The following is a 12669-nucleotide window of genomic DNA, read 5'->3' as shown; positions in this document are numbered from 1 at the left end:
GATCTGCCGGGTCATCACAGGTAAGTTGCGGAACGGACTGCATTACAAGCTGGCCCAGGCAGAGAGCCTTCTCCTACCGTGTATTCCGCTCAAAGCTGGTGGCTTACTCCCGAGACGGCTTACAGCGGCAATGCAGATGGAGCGTACGTGGCCTCCAAACTTCAGAGGCTCACCAATTATCGTTTGTTTCTAAGTGGTAGCAAGTGCAAGGCACAACAACTGAACACGGACTTTTGGGAGACTGTCACGACGTGCCTTCAGCCACTGGCCCTCAGGGAGTTCACAGAAGTGAAGTCTCCCAGTGTCGGGGGGTTTACCTCTCATCCCCTGGCTTGCATGTATTTTACCAAAAGCGTCTTCAGTCCTTGCTATTTCCTGTGTTCTGGTCTGAATAAAGTGATGCTGTTAATGTAGTGGACTAACATTTTGCCACCCGGATGGAGAGATGGTGAAGGTCTTTGTGGCTTGAGTTGTGGCACAGACTAGGAGTTGTGATAGTTTCTGGAGATCGACCAGATAGACGGCTGTTTCTGCCAGGTGAAAGCAAACTTCTTGCTTTTTCTGATATTTGGTGCAGAAAAAAAATCGGTTGCTGCATGCCAAGTATCAGATGTAAATGCTTTACTCCAGTAAACAGCACATCTAGAGCAGTAGTTTTGTTTTGATTTTTGTTTGTTTTTGTTTGTTTGTTTGTTTGTTTTGTGGTACCACCTAATTCTTTTCATTCATAACCAACATTACCCTTCAGCTGTCGATCACAGATGATGCCACAAGTCTCTGGAATTTTCCCAATGAATTTCCTGGTCCCAATAAATGACCTCCTTCTTACCCTTTAGAGTTCAAAGCCCATTCAGAGATAAATACAGTAATTGTGTATTAAAACATCGCAATTATTGTTGATAAAGCTGATCGGGGACTGTGGCTTTCCATCTGAGGCCAAGTGGGTTTGCTTATTTTTCACCTCTGAATTTTGATGTCCTGCCCATCATCGGCTCGGTGGAGCCACCACGGGCCTCATCCTAGGGCTGAAACTTGCCACAGTAAACTTAAGGTGTGGAGCAGCAAAAACTCTATGTTCCTAGGCAGACTGGTTTAAAAGAAGAGGATGCAGCCTTGTTGAGTATGTTTATTTCCTTTCTCTAGACTTAACAATTCAGCGTGTCATAGAAAGTGGTGACGTTTTTCTCCTCCTGGGGAGAAAAAGCGGTAAGGAATGGAGGAAGAGGCCAGGGGCACAGCAGTGCCTCCACGCGAAGACCCGAGTCTGGGGAGAGGGAGGTTGTGCCCACATCCCTTCCCACCGCTGTGACTCAGCACTGCTGGGTCCCGCTGTGCCTACTGCGATTAAGCCTGACTATCCCTTGCGCTGGGCATCGCCTGCCCACAAGCCTCGAGGGTGGGCCTGCGTGCTCTGGCTTCCAGGGCATGTACTGACGGAGCGTCTCCCGTCTTCAGTTGTGGGCGTGAAAAGCAGGGCACTGTGTCCACCGGTAGTGTGTACCATGGGAGATTCCTCCCAGATAGGAATGGGGATCAGGTACTGAACAGCCAAAACACTAAATAATTGTCGCACTCTCGGCAGATGTGTCTACATCTCCACACTCCAGTAGGGGAGGGGGGCTTCTCTGTGTTACAACCAAAGCAGCTTCTGCTTTGCAGAGTCTGCCCCACTGTCCTTATCATCCCTTCTCCTCTCGCTCCTGGCCTGCTGATCACCGGCCCTGCTGCCTGGCTCTGGGCTCCAGCCTAGGTTCCAGAACTCTCCTCCAGGGCAGACACTGTGACATTCGTCTCCCTGTCATCACAGAAGAACGAGGATTCTCCTCACCCCCCTGCCTCAGCCTGGGGCTGCATGGATCTCATCAGGGCCTCGGTTTAGTTCAGAACATCCCGCACTGACTGCGTGTTTGCTCTGCGTTCACGTGATTGGCAGTGCTGGAGACACGGGCTGGATCAAAAGCAGTCTCAGTACTTACCTGTCCTGCCCGCTCCCTGCCCCAGAAGGGAGATGACTCCGTTGTTCCTCTCTATGGGTGTCTTGATGTTCTGACAGCAGCTCAGACTCGGGGGAAAGGAAGACGTCATGGAAGGGGAAGTTTCATGATTTTGGGTAGGGGGCTTGTGTTCATTTCCTAGAGTCTCTCTAACAAAGTACCATAAGCCGGGGGCTTAAAGCAACAGAAATTTATTCTTTCATAGTTCTGGAAACTGAAAGTCCAAAATCTAGCTTTTGGCTGGGCTGGTTCCTCTAGCAGTGCTGAGGGTGACGCTGTTCCGTGCCTCTCTCCGAGCTTCCTGTTGCTCCCAGCAATCCTTGACTCCTTGACTTGTAGCTACATCACGCCGATCTCCACCTCCTTCTTCATGTGACATTATCCCCATATCTGTCTCTTCTCCGCTTCTTAGAAGGATGCCAGTCATATTAGATCAGGACCCACTCCAGTCCAGTAGGACCTCACCTGAACTTGGTCACATCTGCTAAGACCCTATTTCCAAATAAGGTCATCATCACCGATACAAGGGGTTGGGACCTTTTTGTGGGACACAATTCAACTCACAACAGTGCTAAATTCTTAAGAGATTTCTTCGAACTACATTTCCTTAAACCTAATGCAATCTTTTTTTTTTTTTTTGGTCTTTGAAATGAAGAGTATGTTTAGGAAGCAGCTCCTCTTCTAAAGTTTTCTATCCTAATTATTATCATTCTGCACAGTTTTTAAAATTCAAGATTCTACAGGCTGCATGTCTTTTAGAAAAATATTCTCCAGTTACAGGTGTGACTTTCTTCAACCAAATCAAACAAACTGTGAATTCTCACCCAGGAAGAACTAAAAAATTTCTGAATTGAAATACTAGAGGTCTGGGTAGGGTTGGAATGAAAAGGCTTATTTTTCTGTAGTGGACAAAAAAACCCCAAATAAATAAAATGTCCTTCACTTCTTGCATATGGCCAAGCCTCCATGTAAGGAAAGAAGAATCCTACAAATATTAATTTCAGGTCAACTTTGATGTCTTCAAGGATCATATGAAATAGTATTACTAACCTTTTAAATTCACACAATTAATGGCAGTTTACTAAATGCTTCCATGTAGTAACTCAGTTGTGCCTCAAAATATTGTGAGATTGTGTTTTATATATAAAGAGATTGAGGGAAACAAGAGAGATGAATTGACTTGTCCAAGATCAGGTGGCTGGTCAGCAGTGGGCTTGAGACCATGCCTCTTTGGCCAAAATTTCCAAATAATTCTGCAGGGCGTGCCAGTGGAGGGTGTGGGTCTTTCTGTATTTTACTTTCTAATCCTTCACTGAACTTGAAGATGACAGAGCAATTACTAAATAAATCTCTCTGAGTCAGGACTTTGCTAAGTGCTGGGGACACATAGTTACTGCCCCCAAGTAATTCACAGGCATAGAAACCAACAATTTCATTGGAACTGATATTCCCACAAATCTAAGTGTTGTGATAGATGGTACCCTGGTGCTGAGGACCCTGTGCAGGGGCGGATCGACCTGCTTGGGGGAAGGGGACGTGTCTGCACAGGCTTCACAAGTTAGGGGACACACGCTGAGCCTTGGAGGACCAGGAGAGCAACCCAGTCAGGATGGGAAGTGGGGATCATTAATGTCTGCATGCAGGGAAGTGCGAGGTTGGGTCTGCACAGGTAAGCAGGCTTCCATCGTGAGGGTCTCTAATGAAAATCTAAGTGTCTTAGACTTCATTTAGAGGACACTAGAAGGCAATGGTTGGGAAATGGGGGAGAAGATGAGGTTGTTTTAAACCAAAGGCCCTCAGTTGGAGACAATTTGCCCTCATCTCTCGTGCTCCCCATCCTTGATATTTGACAGTATCTGGGGACATTTCTGGTCCCAGTGGTGGGGGGAAGTTGCTACTGGCATCTCATGGGTAGAGGCCAATTATGTTACTAAATATTCTACAGTGTACAGGACACTCTCCCACAACACAGAGTTTTCTAGCTAAAAATATCAATAGTACCAAGGTTGAGAAACCCTGTTTTAAACAAGGGAATATTTCTGATTTTTCCCCCTGTTTTAGAAAGAGAAATTGGAAATTGCTAGAAGAGCTAGAGAATTTCTACATGACCCAGCTACCTTGTTTCGTTTTTTTCCCCCTGTGATATTTATTTATTTATTTATTTATTTATTTATTTATTTATTTATTTATTTATTTTACAGTCAGTTACAATGTGTCAATTTTGGATGTACAGCACAATGTCCCAGTCATGCATATGCATACATGTATTCATTTCTGTATTCTTTTTCATTAAAGGCTATCTTATTTTGAATGTGCTTCCTTCTATCATAGACTGAATATATGGTATGTGCACATTCTGTTTTATTTGTATTCTCCCTATTCCACGATCCTCTTCTAGAGGGTATTCTGCGAGTTCTGTGTTCATGTGAATAGCGTCCCCTAGACTTGTGCAGTGCACAGACTGCACCCTAATAGAATAGAGTTTAAAATTATTCACTCCAGTAGTGTTTCTCCTGAGTGCCCAGCACAAGCCTGGCAAAGGGGTGCAGAATTTGATGAATGAATGAATGAATGAACCAATGATTGTGCAGTCCAAAGAAGGGGAAACTAATTGCATACCAGGTGATGCCAAAAGAGAAACTTGTCATTAAAATCCCAGCAAGGTATCATAGTGAATTTCCGGAGTGCATTCGAGTGGAAACAAACAGCTCTCTGCCAGGACCCTCTTGGCCGACACTTCAGAGTCCCGGCTGGCGAGGGTCCCTTGGAGTGGAAGCTGGGTCTAGGCCTTGGAAAATTACTAGGTTTTCTGGTCTCCTGGGTCCTCTGCAGCCTTATCAGTATAGCTTTGTCAGGGTTTCCATCGTAAACCCTGGGTGTGGGGCTAAGTGGCCTGTAAAACCTGACTCCAGGCTGAAACTGGCAGGAACCAAGCCTGCTAAGATGCAATTATTCTGACTCCCGGAGTCTTCGGTTGGTTTCTTTGCTTAATTGCGAGAATACAACCAAAAAGGAGGCCTTGGGCTCCTGTTTCCAAGGACAGGCACAGAGAAGCTTCTGTTGCAGAGAAGGGAAACGGGCCCATCTCCAGCACAGAGCTCTGGGAGGCAGGGCTTTGGGAAGGCTTCCCACCAGAAGTTGAGAAATCCTGCTGGGCACGTGCCAAAGGCAGCTGTGTGACCCAGGCCAGCACCTTGCTCGCCCGGGCCTTCATGTCCCCATGGTTAAATTGCTTGGTCCTTATGGCCGGCCTTTGTCCCTGAGTAGGGGTGACCTGAGATGGTTGCCGCAAAATAAAATGCTTGTTTAAAGCCATGCTTCACACGTAAGCCCTCTTCACTCAGTGGTGACATTCATTTATTATTTCAGTCATGGCCTATTATGACTTCTTTGTTTGGGGTGAGTAGTCTGGAAGTATAACTGAATCAGACCCTGCTCCAAATACAGGCCCTGTCCCTCGCCCACAGATACACAGCAGAAAGATCCCTGACCTCATGGGGATCTTAGTTTCTTCACTTTTTAAAGTTGGGGAAATAACACCTGATTTATGGCATAGGAATGAAATTTGAATGATATAATTTATAAAAAGACTGTAACACTGGCCAAAAAAAAAAAATTCTTTAAATCGAAGCTTTATATTACTAGTACTTGTGTTACACAATAAAAACACAATGTCACAAATGCTGTCCTTGGGGTATATACAATGCTGTAAAAAGTCAGAAGTGTGAGTGCCTGTGTCTGAGGGTGGATGGAGGTGGGAGAGGAAGTCAGAGAAGTCTTCATGGAGGAGGTGACGTGTCCTGAGAACTGAAAAATAGATCATGAATTATCTAGGCGGAGAAGAGAGGAGAAAACATTCCCCTTAGCAGGAACAGCATGTGTGCAAGTATTGAATGTGCACGGCTGATTGGAGCATGAGGACGCATCCTTGTACCCTGATCACAGGGCAGAGCGCTGAGGGAGGGATGGGATGTCTACACCAGTCCTTTCTTCCTTCTTCCCACCCCTGTTTCATTTTCTCCTTTCCATTTTAGGACATTTTTGTACATACAGATTCTTTGGTGCACAGATAAGCTTCTCGAGGGAGGGAACTGGCCCTCAATCATACGGTGAATTAGTCAGTGCCCTGGCTCTGGGCTCACTGCTCTCCCGTGGAGGATGTGGGCTCCTCTTCCTCCATCAGAGCTGACTTCCCCACCTCTGAATCTGCTCATTTCTCCACCACCACCCTCTACCCCACTGCTCGCCCTGCCGGAGGGCTCACTCCCATAAAGTTCTCTTAAAAATCTTTTATGACTCCTTCTTCCAGGCTCCCAGTCTACCCTGAGCCATATGTGGGCTTGTTAATTCCTTAAAGGGTCCATGTATGGCACATCTCAGAGATGCAGGCTCGGATCTGCAGGGAAGCAGCTGCTTTCACTCTGGGGAAATGCCAGTAGGTGTCCACTTTCCCGAGTGAGGGACAAGGGTCAAGCAGAGAGCGGGGAGCAGGCAGGCAAACGCATTTTGAACACCTGCTGTTGTTGAAGATCATGCTGGCTACTTTCATAACAGAAACTGAGATTCACAGCCTGACCGTTTTAACTAAATACCGTGGATGACTTGCTCAAATTGTCCTAGCCTCAATTTTCTCATGTGTAAATTGGGATAGTAGTGCTGACCTACTCCAGGGAGGGCAGATCAGATCCCTCAGTGGCTTTGAGGCTCTCAGATTTGAATATTCTCATTTATTTCCTCAGATTCACAAGCGACTCTTAGATGGAACAGATAATTCCTTGGCTCATCAGTTGAATGATTTCCCTGGAGTGGGTAGTCGGGGCATGAACACAGGACCTTGAGTTAGGACCAGAAGCCAGAGGCTCTGTGTGCCAACTTGGGAAGGTTTGGAGTCAGAAGAGAAAATTAATTGTAAGGAGAGCAGCCCCTACTTCCTCCCTTTCGTACCTGGAAGGGATGCTCAGGGCACAGTGAGGAGACCTGCTCAGTCCATAAAAGCTGGAGAGACAGTGTGACTATCTCTAAAGGCTCCTCCCTCCGCCCAGCCAGATCCACTGGGCTGTGTCTCTTGTTCCTGGGAGGTGTGTGCTGTCAGGGAAAGAAACTGACTTTGGAGTTAGGCAGGGTCTCCCCTTAGCAGTTGGGTATCCATGAGCAAGTCACTTAACCCCTCAGCTTTCCTCCTACATGAAACAGCAGTCTCATGCATCTTTCCTGAGGGGTAGATGACCTGGTGCACAGGAAACACCCCGTAAACGGTAGTTCCCCCCTCCAGCCAGCCTGAAATACCTTTTCTCCCTAAGGACTGCCACCTAGCCCCAGGGCACAGCTCAGTAAAGTCCCTGTAAAATTCAGCTTCTCTGGACCCAGCTTCGGAAATTACAGCAAGTTGATTCATCACATTGTTTGAATTATGGCAATATGAAAATACAAAAAACCCACCGGGAGTCAGTCTTTTCCCATATATAAAACAGGGTTACGATCCCATATAAACTTTTAAAAGAGAATACTTTAGTTTATATCTTCATGCATATGATTGGGGGAAAAAAAGAAGGAACAAGAAAAGAAGAAAGAACACATTGGCAAACAGCATAATTCAAACCAACAGTCCCACTCATTAGTCCCTCAGGTCCCTGTTCTTTATCGTCATTCTTCATCTTCATAACATCCTGGATCAGATGCCCGCACTGCAATGGGCTGGAGCTCTCGAGGGCCTTTGGGGTCTGGCTGCCTTGTCAGGATGCCTCAGTTCATCCTCTCTTCTCCATCTCCACTGCCACAGCCTGCATCCCAGCCACCAGCATCCCTGTCCTGGACCACTGACCACCTTGCAATGAATTGTCCCATGACCTTGCAGGTTGCAGCCAGGAGGATGGATGAGAGTGAGGAGCAAGGAAGGGGACAAAAATCGGTGTATGTTTTTTTCCCATGTAAGACCTTAGAAGCCCCTGGTGCCCTCAGGAGAAAGTCTGATCTCCCGAACAGTCCTGCCTGCTCACCACCACCCAGGGCTGCCTCTCCAGGTTCTTCTCCCGTTACACCTCCTTTGCCTTGAACATGCCCCTCTCTGCTTCCTCTGCCTGGAAGGCTCTGTCCTCTAAAATTTCCCCTCCTCCTTTGCTTACTCCTGCTCATCCTTTAAGACACAGGTTATATACAACTTCCTCTGGGAAAATTTAGAAATGATTGTAAATCCAATGAATCTGTTTTCACTTCTGAGCTGTAAGCTGCCTGAGGGCAACGGCAAAACCTATTTGGCTCATCATTCCATCCCCAGTGCTTGGCAGAGTGCTCTCTGACACGGTGGACACTCAAAAAATACGTGCTGTGTTGTGATGACAGACTTTAGTCTCAATCTCTACCACCGATGATACCCAGGGTCACTTCAATGGCAACTTTACCACCATTCTCATCTCTAAAACAGGCATAAAGATACCTACTTTGCAGTATCATCATAAGAATCAGAGACCAGTTAGTAAAGTGGATAGCCCATAATTATGGATTTCATTTCTTGAGTGCCTACTCTTATTGTGAGGTTTTGGGGACAGAAGAAAATTTCTAACGCTGTGACCCTCAGTCCTGATAAATTATTCAACACTGGCTAATGCCCACCAGTGAGGCACAATAGTAAATTGCTGGATCGAGGTTCTGTTTACACTTGGAAGGGAAGGAATATCAATTGTTAGTTTTCAAATGAGACCTCCTTGTGCATGGCAGCACATGAAAGAATTGCCTGGGCGTGAGTCCAAGGTTCTGTATGCAACATATGTAGATATTCAAATACAGTTTCATTTACTCATGACCCCACCTGTCAAGAGCCCACATCCAATTAAAAAAATACAGTTGATCAACCTTGTGGCAAAGGTGTAAAGGGAATGATAATTGTGTAACTTACTAATTTTTCTACTGTTCTTCCTCCCTTTGTCCTTACGTGTTCATCTTTTTTGTAGGGAACAGCAAAGATGGCTAAGGATCAAACTCTCCTAAATGAGCATGTCAGATTTCCCCAGTTGCCAATCTTCTTACCAAAGCCTCCTAGGGTTTTGGATTTGGGCAAAGCACTTGAGATGGTATCTGAAGGAATTCTTGGCAAAGCGGGCTGGCAGAGGGCCCTGAGGCTTGGAATTGAAAAACAGGCTACAAGATTATTAAAAGACCTTTTCCCAGTGGTGCACCATGTTGTGGTTTAAACTGTGTGTGTCCAAATAGGTTACCCTGTGTGATCTTTGTGCAAAACTCAGTTACTGCATGAGCTGGGATTATCCAACTCATGTTGCATGAGTGGAAAGGGGTTCAGAAATTTGCCCAAGGTTGACCAGCTAGTTAATGGCACTGCCAAGGCTTAACCATGGCTTTCTGACTCAACGCCCTCTTTTTGTCCTACGTTTACTTCCTCCAGGAAGGCTGACTCCTGAGTCCCTATTCTTACCCTTGCCTCCCTCCTCAGGCTGGAGATTTGGGGAGGGATGCTCTATGCCTTTCCCTCTCTCCTCTGCCTTCGGTCTTGGCCCCTGAAGCCCGCTCTGCCCACCTTCCCAGACAGAGCTCATCACTCCTCCTCTGCCCTTGTTCATCTGGCGTGCTTATGTGTAACAGGGAGGTGCAGTGCAATGTGGTTTGAGCCACAGGGAAATGTGATCAATATGATCTACATTGTGGGTTTCTGCTTAACTGCACGGTGTCAAGGGAGAGGGCTCGATAGGATGCATCTAGCAATAATTGGGTAGCTTCTAGGTATTTTACTTCTCATAACTGTATGAGTATGTGTTCTTTTTTAAATTTTAATTTATTTTTTTTATTGAAGTATAGTCAGTTAAAATGTGTCAATTTCTGGTGTACAGAACAGTGTCCCAGTCAAGCATATACATACATATTGTGTGAGTATGAATTCTTATCTGTTTTTCTGGGTAATTGTATACTTGATTTACAATGTTGTGTCAGTTTCAGATGTACAGCAAAGTGATTCAGTTGTATATATGTGTATATCTATATCTATTCTTTTTCAGATTCTTTTCCACTACAGATTATTACAAGATATTGAATATAGTTCCTTGTGCTATACAGTAGGTCCTGTGGTTTATTATCTATATAGTAGTTTGTATCTGTTAATCCCCAAATCCTAATTTATCCCTCCCCACCTTTTCTATTTGGCTACCATAAGTTTGTTTTCTCTGTCATGAGTCTATTTCTGTTTTATAAATAAGTTTATGTATATCGTTTTTAGATTCCACAATGTAAGTGATATCATAGTATTTGTCTTTGTCTGACTTAATTCACTTCCTATAATAATCCCTGGGTCCATCTATGTTGCCGCAAATGGCATTATTTCATTCTTTTTTATGGCTGAGTAGTATTCCATTGTATATACCCCACATCTTCTTAAGCCAGTCATCTGTTGATGGATGCTTAGGTTGTTTCTGTGTCTTGGCTATTGTAAATAGTGCTGCCATGAACATTGGGGTGTAAGTATGTTTTTGAATTAGAGTTTTCATCTTTTTTTAGATGTATGTCTATCCCTGTCTTTAATGGGTAATGCATTGCATTATGGCAAAAAGCAGATCTTGTCTACACAGGGAAAGGGAAAGGTACTGGAGCATTTAGTGAGTGCCTAATATGTGCTAGTACTTCACACATTTACAATTTGTTGAATCCTCACAGCATCCTATGGAGGAAGGGATGGGTGATCCCATTTTACAGATGAGGAAACCAAAGTTTAGCAAAGTGGAGTAACAGGTTCATCCAGGAAGTAAGTAGTAGAATCCAAAGTCCATGATTTGGTCCCTGCTGCAATTTCAGGAAGTTGCCCCAAATCAGACTGGCTGCCCACAGGGCCTGATGCAAGGATGTCAATCCAGGTCAGCACTGTCCAACAAGCAGGGATGAAGTGGAAACCACCTGCTACTATTAAACAGGGAAGAAGGAAGGGGTTATGAGATGTGAACACACAGGAAACAATTGGGATACAATCATAAGGAAAATGTAGGGAAAATTCCAGGAAGTCAGACTCTTACAGAGCTGTTTGCAATGGACATGGTGGGAAAGTCACCCTCTGACCTGAAAAACCACAAGTTCTGGAGAAAGATATCATATCAAATCACAGAAATTCTCTGAAGAAAAGGGTCTTTCATTCATTTAATTGGTCAGTTCATGCTCATGAAGTCTCTACAATGAGCCAGTCCTGTCTCAGGCACAGCAAGTTTGAGGTTGAATGAAACTCAGTTCCTGCCCTCGGGCTGTACATTGTTGAAAGGTTGTGGAGAGAAGGGACATGTGTTATCATGGGAAGCTGTGTACAAACTGATAAATGCTGTAACTTTGGAAAGTGCAAAATTGGAGAGGTCATACAGGATAGAGCAACTCTGTCTGGGGAAATCAGAGAAGGCTTCACAGAGGCGGTGATGTGGTCAGGATCTCAAAGGAGGAGTGGGCAATCCTCTAAATGGAGATGTGGGCAGATCACATTACAGGCAGAAGGAAGAGCGTGGCGAAGGCAAAAAGCATGTGCATGGCAGATGCAGAGAAGAATGGGCAGTCATACATTAAGTGCATGAAAAAAATTTTAATGTGGCTGTTCTGGCTCTTTCATGCCTGCAAGCCCCAGCCCTGTGCTTGGAACACAGAGCACAGAACACAGACCTCGCCAACTGAGACTGGTGAATGAGTGTGGATGGCCAAATACATAACAGAGAATCAGTAGATTCTGCTGCCAGTAGATTCCATCTAGCATTTCATCTCCCAACGTCTCAATCAGTGTCCCAGCAGGAGAGCTGTCAGTTAGGATGCAGTGAGGCGGTTTAGCACAGCAGACTCGAGCCAGAATGCCCACGTCTGAACCTGGCTCTGCCACTTTCTAGTTGTGTCTCCGAATAGCCTCTGTGTGTGTCATTTTCTTTGACTGTAGAACGGGGATAACGATGGTACTGATCTCCTAGGATTGTTGTGGTTTAAACTTGACCATTTCGTGGTTGCGTTAAGCAACGTAGTCTCCCTCTCTAAGTCTTTTTGAACTTGATGGAATCAAAACATGACTGACTGTGTGTATCTGTTTATAGTTTATTCCCAACCTTCTGGGGCACCTAGAATAATTATTTGAGTGGGACCCCAAGGATCTTTTAGTCCAACTTCCTGGGTTTGGAAGGTGTGATCCTGGACAAAGCACTGAACTGTAACATCTGGGCCCTAGTGCTTAAGCACCTCCGATACTAATAGTCACAGAATTCCCACAATGCATCAGGCCCTGTCCAGCTTTCCACACGTCGCCTCTTTTGACTCTCCCAGCAATCTCATGAGGCAGCAACTATGATCATTTCCATTTTACCAGTAAAGACATCGAGCCAAAGAGAAGTTGAATGACCTTCCCAAAGTCATGGTTGGTACGTGGCAGAGGCAGGACTCCAACCTGGGCAGTCTGAGCCCAGAGCATCTGCTGCCCTTCCATGTTGCCTTGCCTCCCTATGACAACAAGGGTGGCCGCCTTGGGACAGTAATACCAGAGGGACAAGAACATCACAGACGTTCTGGGAGGTGAAAATCTCCCACATAACCTATGCAATTAAAAACTATAAAGTGCTGTTATGTCAGTTTTGGAACATAAAAGTGCATAAAATAGATAATAAGCAACCTGGAAAACTTAATATAAAATAGTCTTGGTCTGCTTCTTTATTGTTTTATGCCCTTA

The 12669-nt window shown here is 45.2% G+C and overlaps 1 long non-coding RNA gene across 4 annotated transcripts in view; it reads left to right on the top strand.

Moving 5' to 3' along the window:
- Positions 1-12669, top strand: part of LOC116156875 (uncharacterized) — a 482375-nt gene that overhangs the window by 203053 nt on the left and 266653 nt on the right. The gene's annotated exons all lie outside the window — the stretch shown is intronic.

The sequence above is a fragment of the Camelus dromedarius genome, chromosome 14 (assembly GCF_036321535.1).
Source record: "Camelus dromedarius isolate mCamDro1 chromosome 14, mCamDro1.pat, whole genome shotgun sequence".
Classification (NCBI taxonomy): Eukaryota; Metazoa; Chordata; class Mammalia; order Artiodactyla; family Camelidae; genus Camelus; species Camelus dromedarius.
This window is presented reverse-complemented; position numbering and strand designations above follow the sequence as displayed.